The 12,158-nt window shown below is 36.1% G+C and overlaps 1 protein-coding gene across 1 annotated transcript in view; it reads right to left on the reverse strand.

Annotated features, from left to right (window-relative positions):
- Window positions 1-11,563, reverse strand: part of LOC135136009 (uncharacterized) — a 147,620-nt gene extending 136,057 nt beyond the window's left edge. Inside the window, exon 1 of the mRNA XM_064065125.1 lies at window positions 11,358-11,563. The gene's annotated coding sequence lies outside the window, so the exon portion shown is untranslated. The remainder of the gene's footprint in view (window positions 1-11,357) is intronic.
- Window positions 11,564-12,158: the final 595 nt, after the last annotated feature.

Here is a 12,158-nt window from a genome sequence, read left to right on the forward strand (position 1 = left end):
AATTTAATAACAATCAGTCTGAGTTATTATTATACATCCATTGTTTTATTGCCATTAATGTGTTTATAGAAAGTAAAACCGTAACCGTAAATTCGTTAATGAATCCAACTTTGAAAAACCAATTCATCTCTCATTCGATTACGCTTCAATCATTTTCTCTGACAATAAAAGAACCTACAATCTAGAAACTTTACAGCGCTGATATCGTGGACACCTGAAATCAGTGATGCCAACTGTAACGCGGTACACCTCAAAATATTTTCGACCGCCCAGCCCATTACTCACGCTTGTATAAACGGCAGAATTTGTGAATTTCCAAACTAATTCATGCAGAAATATTCCACTGTTTCAATTATAACGGTTCAGCAAAGTATTTGATAAATGCAATATTATATTCACAATGTTTTCAATGCAAATATCATTAATGAGCTACTAAAAATCGTGAATTAGATTTTTCAGAAAGGTTTGTTTGTTTCTAATTTCGTCCAGTTAGTAGTTCACTATCATAAAATAACCAGTAATTACACAACTCTGTTAAATAACGCTGAAACAAATTAAACTCAGTCGACGTTGTACATATTAACAAGTTTGGATAATGAAATTAATTAGCTATACTAGAGTTCTGGTTTAGTTGACGACGGACAAACCTCATCAGGAATGCATCCGAAACGAGAGATTCTTGAAGAATTTTTTAACTTTAGTATAAATCCACGTGTCGTCGCTAAATGGAACCACAATAAACAACTTTTGTAAACAAAATATTCCATTATTTTATATGATAATTTTGTACATGAAGCACTCCAGCCGCAATCAGTTTATGACACGGTTCCCCTCATTCGTAATTAAATTAATGTTTCATAAAATATTTCGAAATGGGTTTTTTGCAAGTGCGTAATTAAATTTCGCTAGACTAAATTATTCATCGCTACCACGCGAGCTTCAAAAAAACTACATTGACTCATCAATATTTCTAGTTCTTAACATTCACCCAACTAAATAACCCCAGAAATATTTTTAATCTCCTCAAACAGTTTTCCATGCAAGCGACCTATAGGAAAAGCTTCGAATTTCTCTCCGACATCGGAAACTTCGCCCTGATAAAAATAAATTCGCTTCTCCTTTAACGTCTAACGAGTATTCCTCTCGCCATATTTACTTTATTTTCACACCCTTCGTAGACAACCACCTGAAATTGGCAACACCAACGAAACCTTATAAAATAATCATGGCAACGAGGCGGCTGCGGAAAGCACTTGCCTGAATCCCTTTGTTAACTTTCTCCGAAATTAACAACAAAAATGGGCCCTAAAGGACCGCCTCGGCGCCGGAATTGTCAAAAGAATCTGGTTTTATTTAATAGGGGTGTAGGAGCTGTCCTGAGGGTGTGTTTGGAAGAAAATATTCAAGAGAAAAAATAGAATAATTAAAGAAATGAGGCTTGATGGTGAGCGTAACGTTGATGAGGCGGTACTTTTCCTAATTAGGTACTGATGTTTAACAATGGGTTCTCGTCGGCGAGTCGAAGTAATTTCGCTATTAATTTAGTTAGTTACGATGTAAACTTGTCCACCTTTGACCTTTGTCTCAGTTATAAACACGTATAGACAATGTCGTTGATAAACAGGCACTAACGTGACTTTTAATCATTATAATGAATACACATTCCGAGTAGCACAAAACCAATTTTTGTCGTTTTCATTTTAAATTGGAAATTACTTAGACTTGAGCGGATTCAAATGGATCATTTTGTTAAGAAAGGGTGATATTACATTAGTTCCACCACGAGATGTCGTTAACAGATTACTTATAAATGTTATGAGCAAGAGTTTAAGGACTTATTCGATTTATGATAACATAAATAAGGGAGGTAGCTGTGTTAATAGTTCAATAGTAGGTCTTCGACGAAATCGCACAATAATGTCTTCTGGGACATAAAATTCGCTCGAACGAATTAACTTCTCCAAAATACTTGTTTTTTTCAAACTTAAGTTTGATATTTTTCAGTGGCATGAAGTGAGGACAAAGTCAAGAATTATTTGTGAACGTGTTTTTTCTGTAAATAGATTTACTCAAAGTCTACATAACGCAGAAATAAACTTTTTCTAAATAAAATATATATTTCGGACTTGTCCTTTGAAGTGGAATTTTAAGTAAGATGTTAAAAGCAACATTAGTTGAAGCGGAATGAAATAAAATTTTTCCTTAAGTAAACGAAATAAGCACGAGGTAATTACAGGTAAATCTAATTCGGAAAAAATTACAAAAGCAATTTTATGTATTAATAAAACTTAAAAAATATGGAAGTTTAATTGGTTTTTTATTAAGAAGGAAATAAGGCATTCCTTGAATCTTAAAATCGCTTTCCGTGGATTATTTCGTCGACTGTTTAAGGTAAAATAAAAGTTTATACTATTTATTTAGTTTACAACTTCTTAGCAATGGAATATTAAAAATTAATACATAATTGTGCTGTTCGTTCAAGTGCAACCTGAGCTATTGCCAATCCTTTCCTTACAAAGGATAGATTTTAGCTACAATCAGAATTCTATTGCTTCCGGCCATTTATTTTCCACAAAGATAATTCTCGTTATGAAACCACTTTCAAAAGAACTATGAATGCTGGGGAAAATATTCCAGTATGTACCTACGCTATTAGAACATCTTTTCATCTAAACAATGCTGTGCTCTCTCCTATATCCATGTGTCTCTCTCTTCATCGTTCATCTTTATTCACGAACCCAATTCCTTAATAATATTTTGTTAGATTTTTCTTTTATTTTAATTATTTTTTAAATTTATTTTTGCACTCAATTTTTGTGTGTCAGTACACACGTATTTCTGTAGTTCTTCTGTAGGTGCGACACTTAAAACACTCCAGCAAGATTCTTCAATCTTTTGTTGCGGTGGAACAGACGTCAGTCAATAGCTGTGTCGCGTTCCACTGCAAATATATTCTTTGAAAACGACGCGGAAACTTCTTTTCAATTGGCAGCGGAATTTTAAAATTTTTCTTAAAATCTTCTTTAACTCTCAATTTAGTCGACGTTGTCGCAAACCTTCTATTTGAGACGAAAGTTTCTAGAAATGCATGCTTTTAAAATATAATAATAATAATATTCCCCTTGAACGAAATATTCCAAAACTACTTCGTTGTTAATTAAATTTTTCTTTGTAATGTTTCAGTATTTAAATTTAAATTTTCCCTTGTATTAATGAGTCAAACTTCATTTTCTTTTATGCGGGCGTTGATGTTTATACGTGATTATGGTCGAATTCTTTCGAAGTGTAAACATAAATACACGAAGTTAATCATGTAATTACTGAGAGTTCATTTTCCCGTTGGTTATCTGGTTTAAATATATTTTCCATCGATCGCACAATGTTATTTACGGCATTGGTTTTTTCTTTATAAAGCTTTTCACAAAACAAAAATCGCAAAATCAACTACAAGAATCGGCGCGGAAGGGAAGGAAATCAGGATTTAAACAGTGTTGCTATTAGTCTTTATGTATCGGTCTATTATTCAATGTATTGTACCTTATTTCTTCACTTCTTGACTAAAGGCTGATTGTGACACATGACATACCGTCTAAGAAAATACAGGCCGGGTAGGCGGGGCTAGTATGTACTTGCTAAGATAAGACTAATTTGGGTAAATGACTTATTCTCTAAGAACATAGAGGGCGGATGAGTGGGGCTAGAAATTATTAAGATAAGTCTGAACAGTATTAAGAGTAGTCACTGGGATGAAGAGGAGGTGGGTGGGTGGGGCTATTGCTTATATATCTTATAGCAAATTGTATAATGAACAAAGTACGATTACCACTTTTTTGTTTTTTTTTTAACAGCCTAAGTTCTGCTAGTTTCCATTCGTACTCTACAAAAGAACATATAATTAAACACGCCCACCCAACCCCGCCTTAATTTCATTAATATATATTGTATCAAGTTTGAATGAAAGGTGGATCTTATACTAAACACAAATAAAATCGTTAAAATGAAAACAGCTTCGGGTGGGCGGACCTAGTATCTGCTAAGATAACACTGATTTTGGTAAATGGCATATCCTCTAAGAAAATAAAGGGTGGGTGGGCGGGGCTAATACTTGCTACGATAAAATTGGTTGTGATAAATGACATATCGTCTAAGAAAATAGAGCGCGGGTGGGCGGGGCTAGTACTTTATAAGATAAGACTTAACGTAACTCGTTGTCAACGTGTTATCGGTATGGTTACAATATAGGATAAAATAAAATGAATTTACACATTCATTTTCTTTTTTTTTGAGTCACCCGGTATATGCAAATTCAAAAAATATGAATGGAATGATAAATTACAAGTACAGACTCATCATATTTTGTACATTTTAGATAGGATTTATTCAGCAAAATTGTGTGTTGGGGTGACGTCATACATTTTTTAGGGGGGACGACTAAATACATTTTGATAAAAAATTTGCCATGCTTATGATAATTTTAAGATTTCAAAGCATTCGGTTTTGTAGTTCCTGAGTAAATCAGTAAAATAAATTTACGTATTCATTAATTTTTTTGAGTCACCCTGTATATGCAAATCCAAAAATATGGATGGAGTGATATATCACAAGTACAGACTCATCATACTTTGTACACTTTAGATAGGATTTATTCGGCAAACATTTGAGTTGACGTCATCAAGTTTTTGGAGGGATAACCAAATACATTTTGTCTAAAGATTTATGATGCTCTTTATAGCCTTAAAACATCCGCAACATTTCAAAACATTGGAGTTAGCAGATTCAAAATTAAATTGCAAAATGTTTTGTAATTTTGATTTTTTTTCCAAAAATCTGGACGTTTCGGGTAAAAACTCAATTTGGAGCCGTAAACTACATGTTATTTTATACAATTTAAAACCCATTTACTATGTACAATTTTGAAGTGACGTCATCGTATTAGTGGTGGGGATGATTAGACAAATTTTGGTTAGCGTTTTACCATGTACATGATATTCCTAATATAAGTACAAAATTTCACAACAATCGGTCCAGTACTTTCGGAGATTATCTGTCTAATAAAAATCCGGGACGGCAGACAGACGGACAGACGGACAGACAGACGGAAATGGAAGACCTATTTCTTCGTCTTCTAGGGATCATGAAACATCGAGAAAACGTAAAAGTGGAGAGTCGGCCGACGGACTCAATTACAATACTTCCTTTGCTTACGCTCGGGAAGTAAAAAAAGCACAAATTCTGCTAGTTTCTATTCCCACTCTACAAAATAACATATAATTAACCTCTCCCACCCACCCCGCCTTCATTTCGGTTATATATATTTTATCTAGTCCGAATGAAAGGTGGACCCTTATACTGAACACAAATAAAATCGTTAGAATGAAAACAGGGCGGGTGGGCGAGGCTAGTATCTGCTAAGACTGATTTTGGTAAATAACATATTCTTTAAGAAAATAAAGGGTGGGTGGGCGGGACTAGTACTTGCTGCGATAAGACTGATTGTGGCAAATGACATACCGTCTAAGAAAGTAGAGGGAGGGCGGGTGCGCGGGGCTAGTGCTTGCTAAGATAAGATTAATTTTGTCAAATGACTTACCCTCTAAAAAAACAGAGGGCGGATGAGTGCGACTAGAAGTTACTAAGATAAAACTGAACAATATTAAGAGTAGTCACGGGAATGAAGAGAGGGTGGGTGGGTGGGGCTATTGCTTTTTTATAAAAGACGACAAGAAAAGGTAAAACTTAGCCCCGCCCACCCACCCGTTCTCTCATTTTTTTCTTCTGAAATAAGAAATATAATTATCTTATAGCAAACAAAGGGTGTTTCAAAATGATGTTCACTTAGTAAGCTTTGAAATCGTTTCAACTCCTATCTTTCCCTTGATGAAAATCTGCAACCATAAGCGACTAGATGAAAATCATTTTGAAACACGTTGTAGTATAATGAAAAAAATACGATTAGCCCTTTTTTTTCTTTTTTTTAACAGCCTAAATTCTACTAGTTTCCGTTCCCACACCACAGAAGAACATGTAATTAACCACGCCCACCCATCCCGCCTTCATTTCATTATTATATATTTTATCTAGTTTAAATGAAAGGTGTGGATCTTATACTGAACAGAAATAAAATCGTTAGAATGAAAACAGCGCGGGTGGGCGGGGCTAGTATCTGCTAAGACTGATTTTGGTAAATGACATCCTCTAAGAAAATAAAGGGTGGGTGGGCGGAGCTAGTACTTGCTATGATAAGATTGATTGTGACAAGTGGCATACAGTCTAATAAAATAGAGGGTGGGTGGGCGGGGCTTGTTGCTAAGATGAGACTGAACAATATTTAGAACAGTCACTAGAATGAAGAGAGGGTGGGTGGGGCTATTTCTTAGTTATAAAGGACTCTAAGAAAAGTTAAACTTAGCCCGGCCCACCCACCCGTTCTCTCATTTTTAGCACTTTTTTTCTTTTTTTTTAACAGCTTCCGTTAGTTTCCATTCCCACTCTACAAAAGAACATATAATTAAGGAAGCCCACCCACCCTGCCTACATTTCGGAAATATATATTTTATCTAGTCTGAATGAAAGGTGAATCTTATACTGAACACAAATAAAATGGTTACAATGAAAACAGCGCGGTGGGCGAGGGTAGTGCCTGCTAGGATAAGACTGATTGTGGCAAATGACATAACCTCTAATAAAGTAGAAGGCGGGTGGGCGGGGCTAGTACTGGTAAGAAAACACTGATTTTGGGAAATGACTTGCCCTCTCAAAAAAAATAGAAGGCGGATAGGTGGGACTAGAAGTTGCTAAGATAAGACTTAACAATATTAAGAGCAGTCACCGGAATGAAGAAGGGGTGGGCAAGCAATAGCCCCGCCCACCTCCTTTCTCCATTTCACGGACTGATTTTATTTAGTGTAAAATGGGAATTGAATTCTATTTTGACAAGCGGTGATGTAAATGTAAAATTTTGCTTAAAATTTAAACTTTTTCTGATTCATATTATCTAAATCTTATCTACTTATTAAATCTGTAATGTTGAATTGCACCGTTATTAAAAATTAGTATGTATTGTACGAAATACACCCTTACGACGCCTCTGGTCTTACGCCGCTCAATGCGACTGAGCGACGGAGCGCTAAAGAAACGCCTGGAAACGGAAGTCGCGAATGGGGATTCCGGAGAAGTCTAGAAGCGGTGACGTAGGGTTTCGCCGCGAATTGTTTAAATAGAGTCCACCTTTGGGGAACGGATTATTCAGCTAGTTGAGTCAAGAGGGTCCAGTGAAATTCGCCGGAATAATTTCTGTACATAATCGTTGCACTAGTTATTCGTGTAAATTCGAGTAAAGAAATAAATTATTGAGTTACACCCTGATGAAAATTTAATTCACCGAAAATCGTAACAGTATAAAATTGATGTTAACTTCTATGGTATTTTTCTTTTTGTTGCAGTGGGTTCGTAAATGAAGATGATTCGCTAAATTGTAGCAGAAGAAGAAATCTAAAGGTTAGAATTTTGCATTAATTTCAAATTAGGTGTTGTTTTTTTAACATGTTTTAAATCTTTTATGAAGGCTATTTTGATCGGTAATTTTGTCTTATTTTTGTTTTATCAAAAATTTGTTGACGTTTTTTGTTACATATTTTGTACGTATTTTATTTTATTTTTCAAGCACCCTTTTCCTAATTTGCGTATGTTCAGACAATTTTTTCCTTTCGATTTTTCGTGACACCCTCTCTTTTCTTAGAGAATATCTCATTAACCAAAATTATTCTTATCTTAGCAGCTACTAGCCCCGCCCACCCACCCTCTCTTTTCTTATAGAGTATATGATTTGCCAAAATCAGTTTTATCTTAGTAAGTGCTGATGACTAACTTTTACAAAAAATACACATAAGCCATGGATTCTTACGTTTTTTTCATTTTTTTGTCACAAGAATATTTAGATTATATATTATTATTTGTTTATAAACAGTTTCAATTAATGTTTGATTCTGTTCACAATCTATTTCAAACATTTCATTAAACTATATGTAAAATAAAGTTCGCCGATTTTTTTCACCAGCCGATCAAACGACTGGGGGTGCAAGAGACCTTTGTTGCGTGTTAACAATACGGCCTCATTTTGACAGTTTGGATAGATGCACTGTAATACTAATAATAACGGTACTGTTCTCCCAAAATTTCGCGAAAATGGAGTGAGTCGTTCTTGACTTAATTAATAAATAAATTGTCGCATTTAGTTAAATACTCCTATATTTGTGTTTTATGAGTCTGCCTTAATTTTTATCACAATTACTTCACAAAATTTTTGTGCCATAGCTGATATTTGGATTTGGTGACGTATAGATTTCTGAAAGAACTTTAACTCTGCTCGCGTTAGTTCGATCCCAATCCTGTCAACATTTTTTTCTAGCACATTGCATTTGCTTGAAATTTGTCTTCAGGTGCGATTTTAGACCAATTTTTTCCATGCTTAGTCGCTGTGCCTTTTGCTTTTACTCTATTTTATATGTTCACAGGAACTACTTCAAAAAAAGACCGAAAAATACGTATTCATTGAAAAAATTAATTTAATTATCCTCACAAAATGTTTCACAATTTTCATATTTTATGTGAGCTAATTTCATTGGAGCATTTTCGAACCCATCACAATAAAATACCCACTCAACCAAAAACCTCGGCAGATTTTTCCGCCCTGTCTCTAACAAATTAATCCCACAATCGATGCGGCTCCCGCGGGCTACTACTCCGGCCGGCCCTGGATGCTTAAAGCAGATATCCCAACTCGCCCTAATTGGCCCGGAATTGATCGCGGAATTTATAATTGATTAGAAGGAGCGATAACGAAGGCCAAATCTGGCGATTCTTCTCGCCGGCAAATAGAGTCGGTCGGCGAGATTCTAATTCTTTTATCTGTCGGTTTCGGGGGAAAATACAGAAAAAGCAAACTGGAGGGAGCGCTTCGTCGACAAATATTTGAGAATCCGTCATCTAATAAGACGGGCTGCATTCGGTAAGCCGAAGACTTATCACAAATTCGTTTTCCATCCACAATTCTTCTTCCTTGCATTATCGATTGGGGACGAGCTGCTTCTGACAATCATTTTTTGGGGGCGGCGGGGATTTACGGCGTTTTTGTAGGAATTGCGCCGAGGGCGGCGGATTTGCGAAAAAGTGACGAGTGTTTTGTTTATTCTAATATCGGTGGTTGAGGTACGAAGAAAATATGAAACGGTTCGATTGGTAAAATAGCACGAAATGTTGAACAGAAACCCGTTAACATGCAGGGAGCTTTTCCACCACAATTCATCACATGCTGCAAATTAGCTGGACACGAGCCGTTGTGCATTTTGATTAGTTAATTGACACTAAATACCTTCAAGCTTTACATGAATACAGGCTAATCCCTTTTCTCTTTCGACAAAAGTTCACTTATAATATGGGCCGTAGTAATTTTACACAAATTAAACCAATGTTGAACCATTTTGTACTGTTGTAAGTTGTTCTACATAATTATAATTTTTCTTCATTGTTTTAAATAAAAAAAGACTATTTTGGACCTGCTAATATAAAATTTTTATCAAGACAACAGTACACTCATGAATAAAATATTAACAGCAGATATCTGCATGAAGTTACTTTATTCAGACGTACGGAAGCACAACTTAAATAAGAACATCACAGGACAACAAAGCTCTCCTTTACTTTTATAAAACTAAACGTAAAACTAGAAACTTGGAGCAGCAGCATAAAATTGTGTTGTGGAACGTCTGGAGTAATTCTGTGTCAGAAGTGTGAAATTATTATCTGCACAAGATCGTGTTTGCTTTAAAGTGAGTAAGTTGTGACTTTATTATACGGCGTTCGTTCACTTTAATTCGAAGTATTCACAAAAGTTTGAGATCGAAAAGGACATGTAATATTATAAACTACTTTAGCAACATTGAACTAAATTTTTCTTCATCAAGAAATGCTTAGTTTGTGTAATCAAACTAGAATACCTCCTTTGATTCCCATTTGGTATAATTATGTCGTAGGAATCAGATTATAGTCGCATTTCTACTTTGACACTTGATCAAGTCAATCTCACATAACAAAAATCTAATTAAACTCAATCTAGGGTGAGATTATACAAAAATAAATTCAAATTCAAATATCTAAAAAATTGACTGAACTTGTTTTTTATTAATAGTAGTTTTGTATATTTCTGTAGAAAAATAGAACCTAATAACAACTGTTGAAAAATGGATGAAATTAAATAATTAGAAAGGAACTACAAAGTAAAGAATTGTTCATTCTTATAAACACGCTATGCAGAATAAAGTTCAGTTTCTCTTAGGTTGGCTCAATTTCGTTCTTGTTTCCATTTTGACAGTTATCGGTCCCTTAACCAGGAACCTTTTATTCCACTTTTGTTTAAATTTGAAAATACTCCCCACAAACCGATAAAACACGAATCTTTGACATATGTACATGTAAATTCCTCCTCATACAAATTTAATTTAGTGTACAAATACAATAATGTGTTTTCAGTGCAACTCTTCTAGCTAATTGCAAACGTTATAAATTTTGACAGCTCCTGTCGAAGCTGATTACTTGTCAAATACCGCGTGATTTATTGCACGGATGCAATCCGATTTTATTATAGTGTATCGATTGGCTTGAGCGTGAGTAGATAATTAAAATATTAGCCGTTAGAGCTAAATTTAAGTTGGATGAGTTTTCCCAGCAATTAGCAGAAAAGAGAATTCACGACGTCTACAATTAAGAAGCGAATAGCTAAATGTGGTTATTAGGACGTAAATGGCGCAGAATCTAGTAATTGCACGTCTGAATATTTTCAGATTAAAAACTAGAAGTAGGAAAGTAGAAAATTGAAGGTGGTGAAAAAACTTGTGAGTTTGGTAAATTTGTAAGTAGGCAAAAATTTGCCCATAATCCTTCAAGATATCGATTGACAAGTGATGCCTTTTGGGCCTTAGTTATATGGCTTCAATTTTTTGGGAGGGGCGAGTCGAGTCATCTACTTGGCAAAAAACTCCAAAACTTTTCAAGGTTGGAGCTACTTCTTCGTCACAAAAAACTCCAAATTACGCAAATAATGACGCTTCATTCCATCCCCAATTGAAGTTTTTTCGTCCGCTACTTTTACTTTTCCGCGAGGATTTTCCCATTTTAAAGTTTCGCAAGTGCGTCGGTTGCAACTGTCCTCTTTGAAAACTTTTAAAAAACGTTCGCGAAAGCGTGAAAGTCGGCCGCTCGCAATTAAAACCATCAAGTGTTTGTAGCATACCACACCCACAAAACTTCCAATAATGCCCCAGCGCGAATTCCACGCAAATTCTCTCAACTCCCCCTCTTACCTTAAAAACGTCCGGAAATCGCCGCTTCATATCCCGTTCCTCATGCCCTAATCCGGGAGCTAGCGCACCATGCCCGGCCCTAGTCCTTCCGGCAAAAAATAAAAAATCGCCCGGACAAATTCAAACTCGGCCCGATTTGGCGATTTTCGCGTTTGTTCCGTCACGGCCGACTTCGTCGATCGGCTTGCAGAATTCGGGCCACGGCACACTTGATTCTCGCGGCACGGAATAGCGACCGGCCCCGACGGGTGGCGCAGCGCGCATGCCCACCGGCCGAATCGATGGGACCCATCCCTTAGCACGAGACGTGATTTTTCTTTTGTTTTTGCCTTTTGCGACCATGCCTTGCCGCTGTTTGGGGCACAAGTGTGCCGCGGACGCGATGGGCCCCCGTGGGGCGGCGCCCTGGGCGCGGGCGCGCCGCTGCCGGACTGCCCTCGATATCCCGCACCGGGCACTGGACACACGAAGCTTCGGAGCTTACAGAGAAGACGGAACTCTGACAAACTCTCTCATCGCATCATAAAAGTAGCGTTGAAGACGACTAGCAATCACACCGATTTCCAAAATCCACCTCTTACGCCGATATAAGTAATTTTGTACAAAATTGTTGATACTAAGAATCAGAACGAAGAAGATAAAAACTTGATTAAACATGAAAAAGAAAACTAGTGTAAAATTTAATAAAATCAATTTTGGATAAAAACAATATCAAAAAAATTGGTTCAAAGTTACTTAGATAGAACTTCCCGAGCGCCTGAAGTGCAGGAGAATTTTTACCAAAAATGAGTCAGTAAACAA

Source organism: Zophobas morio, unplaced genomic scaffold (genome assembly GCF_036711695.1).
Source record: "Zophobas morio isolate AGI-343-1 ecotype UQ-CSIRO unplaced genomic scaffold, CSIRO_AGI_Zmor_V1 ptg000004l, whole genome shotgun sequence".
NCBI lineage: Eukaryota > Metazoa > Arthropoda > Insecta > Coleoptera > Tenebrionidae > Zophobas > Zophobas morio.